The sequence below is a fragment of the Solanum lycopersicum genome, chromosome 7 (assembly GCF_036512215.1).
Source record: "Solanum lycopersicum chromosome 7, SLM_r2.1".
In the NCBI taxonomy this organism is placed as follows: Eukaryota; Viridiplantae; Streptophyta; class Magnoliopsida; order Solanales; family Solanaceae; genus Solanum; species Solanum lycopersicum.
In genome coordinates, this window is record NC_090806.1 from 45,335,905 (window position 1) to 45,339,663 (window position 3,759).

Consider the following 3,759-nt stretch of genomic DNA (forward strand, 5'->3'; position numbering starts at 1 on the left):
ACTTAAAAAAGGGGGAAATCGTAATTTTGGAGGGTCTAAGGGTAAAATGATCTTTTCCAGGCTAAGGGTATTATCGTAATTACCCTAAATATGTAAAATAATTTTTTATTTAACACGGTTTAGGGGAATTTTAGGGTAGAGAGGATCGAAATTTCCCAACATGAAAATATTGCTCCACCCGGGTTCGAACCTAGGCGGGAGCAATGATTTATTTTGTTTTAAGTAATTTGGTAAATTAATTTAATAAGTTAATAATTAATGGCTGATTTAATAAAATATTATAATCATCTTTTTATTTATTGATTATTAATAGTAATTAATTTGACTAAGTCTTGCCAACAAGTCCTAGTTCTAAGGGGACACTTCCTCACAATTCTCTCTTTCAAGCTTATCCATATACCACTCACATCTATATTAACATTTTATATTATAAAAAAGCACTAACAAAAATCATAGATAACAACAAAAGTTCTTCACACTTCAAGAATTTATAAAAATACAAACGACAAAAACAATCCATCAAAGTAAATTTAAACATGACATTCTCGACAGGTAAGGTGGGAGTTTCTTTGATGGACGTTGGGTTGGTGATGATTATGGACAGCCACTTTGAGTGTTTAACAACACCAAGAACAGGTATGGGTTTTCTCTCTTTGAATCCTTCCTCCAAGAGAAATTTCTGTCAACAATATTCAACCTATGAAACAAGGGTTATCCCCTTTATTGTCGAATTCGTTGTCTCCTGTCTCCTTACGATTTCAATCTAAATTTTGTTAGAAATCATTTTGTTTCTATGGTTGGTGGTATCTAAGTGTGAAATATGATGTTCTTTGTTATTATATGTTTGAAAATAGCAAGCCTGTTCAATGATGTAAACCAAAAATGATGTGGTGAAATGTGTCAAATGTTTGTTGTTGTTCTCCATTTTGAAGACTTAAAATTGCTTATTTAATGGTTGGAATTAAGGTTCATAATATGTATACTTTTTCATGTTTAAATGAAGTGTAAGGTGGCTGATCTTAAGTGGAAAAATCTAAGATGAAACAACAATGAATCTCCATTTAAAAACGTGTTAAAAAATTGTCAAAATACCACAAAACAAATGTATGAATGTTGTTAAATCAAGACTAGAAAATTTAGTCAAATATACAGCACTTGGTGATGGAGTTTCATCCTAAATACTTGAGGTTTAAGAAGTTTAAAAAAAATTTAGAACATGTGAGGTCAGTGGGGATTGAATCCAAGACCTCACTACATGAAAGCTGAAAAAAATGAGATGTGTGGGATTCTAACTCACAGCCTCTCGGCCAAACAAAAGAGTAAAGTGAAATGTAAAAATAATAAAATTAATGAGAGGATTGGGATTTTAACCCACCACCTCTTGTTAGATTGAGAAGGTAAGAAAAAAATGTAAATTAAAATAAGGTGAGGCTTTGGGGATTTGAACAACAACCTCTTGAATGGATGACAGAGTTGGGAGAAAAATAAAGGAGAAAATAAAATGTGGAGAGTGGGGATTCAACCCCCACCCTCCTTGCATTAAAACGAAAAAGGGTAGGAGAACAAGAAAGACATATTATGGGGTTGATGGGAATCAAACTAGCGACTCCCAAATCTGAAAAAAATTCAGTTATTAAGTTTAAAATAAGATTAAGTGTTGTTCAAGGGATTCGAAATTGGGTTTCCTTGCCCAATTCAGTATTGACACATAAGTCATACGTAAAAAAATATTTAATGAATGCTGCCTCTTAAGATCAAAATCAATATCTTGGAATATCTACAAGATGCATAAGTCTTGTACCACATAATATTGGGCAAACATGAATCACTTAAACAAACTATAAATGTAGTCTCATGGCTTGTATGTGTTGACTCATAAGTCTATAATAAGTGTAAAAGTAAGTGAACCTAATATTTATGTGATGAAATGATTTAAAACCTAAAAGGGGTTAAGTATGAGTGTGAAACACACTAAATGGCCAAGTGCATAGGCATATGGTGAAATGAGCATTCCTGTAGAGTGGTGAGTAATTATGAAGAGAAAATGTGGTAAAGTTAATGAATGTGGTGACAACATGATAAGAGGCTAATGTGAAAGATGAGAGAAATCTCATTTATGAGAGAAATCTCAAATGAGTCTAAGTAAATGTTACCAAAACGTACTCACCTATGAGGGTGTAAAGTTAATGAAGAGAATAGTCTGTATGAACACTCGAATAAAAGTATTGAAGTTAATGCATACTTAATACTAATGATGAGATGAGAAATCATCTAATGAGATATGATGTCATCATGGTAGAAGCAAGCTTCCATGATGTATGAGTTAAATGTAATGGAAATGTATACTAAGCATCGATAGGCTAGCTATGGGTGGTGATTCCTTCTTCAAGGAAGGGCAAAGGTTCACATAACTCTCATGAGATGAGACTGTGCGGCATGCCGGGTATCGGTCTCTTTATATATCCTAGTCTTCGAACTTATACTGTCAATATAGGGATCTAGTGGGGTTCAATTCCCATGTAGGCTAGCATGTTTTGGGTCACTTTGGACGGTGATTCCACCTCTTTTCAATGTGGGGGAGACACAAGATTTCATGATGCTCACATAATCTATGTCGGTTAAAGTTAAAGTTCCCAATAAATGAATGAGGCCAACCTCAAATGATGCACATAATGAAACGAATGATACAAAAGGTTTTTGGATAGGATAATGAAGAGGTGAGTTATACTCAAGTAATGACATTATGTCATTCTTGGTCATTGCATAACGAACCCAATGAATGTCTTAAACTACATCCTAGATATAGATGGTGTTTACACTGGCCCATAAATGAAATGAAATTAAGTACGTATGAATGAAAGAAGTAGACTCTGTGTTTGTTAAAGAAGACTCCCTAGTTGAGGTCCTATATGTTTAGCGCTCATTTTGGGAATTCTTAATGTCAAGTCCATGATTCCAAGGTCTTATTGCATACGAATAAATTATATGAACCACATTATGTTTTATATGAATTATTATATGTGCTATGTGTACTTTGTTGTGTGTTGTTCGCAAAATTTTAAATATGATGGTGCATGTTACTCTCATGGCAAAACTTTCCTAATCTAAATTTTAAAATCTCATAAACTTTCCTAGTCCAAATTTGATAAGTTCACTCACTTTCCGAATCTAAATTTGGCAAGTCCATTAACTTGACCATCTATAATCATGTTGCTAGGATAGAAATATTCTTACACATGCATGATCTTGGTGTGTGCTTGCATATACCCATACTAAGTACAAGTGTGTACTAACCCAATATAATTCATAAATTGTAAGTGCAGGCATAGGTGGGCGATATAGCTACAGGATCAACGTTGCAGCTATTCGGACATCGAACATTCATCCATATTTGGTAGGCCTAATACATTCTAGCTTACTTGTATGATGGAGCTTGTGGAGTATGTTCCACTAGTGTTTCTTTCCCATTTTCAACCAGACATTGTATTGGTGCCATTTTGTCAAGTACATCTTTATAGTTATAATAAACTTCTTCTTTCATTTGATGATATTAATGTTAGATGGTTGATGGTGAAAAATTATATATGTAATAGAATGTTTAGTATGCATGTTAGGTACAAAAAAAATGTGGAGAGTAGGGATTGAACCCACAACCTCCTTGCAATAAAACGAAATGTACATTTGCTTGGCTTTTTTGTAACTATGGGACTAATTCTCGCTATCTTTAACATAGTAGAAAAATGTGCTATATGTATCATC

The 3,759-nt window shown here is 33.5% G+C and overlaps 1 long non-coding RNA gene across 1 annotated transcript; it reads left to right on the plus strand.

The window, feature by feature from the left end:
- The first annotated feature begins 450 nt into the window (after positions 1-450).
- LOC138337609 (uncharacterized) lies at positions 451-3,545 on the plus strand. Its single transcript, XR_011210943.1, has 2 exons — positions 451-636; positions 3,324-3,545. It is a non-coding gene; the product is annotated as an uncharacterized lncRNA (long non-coding RNA).
- Positions 3,546-3,759: the final 214 nt, after the last annotated feature.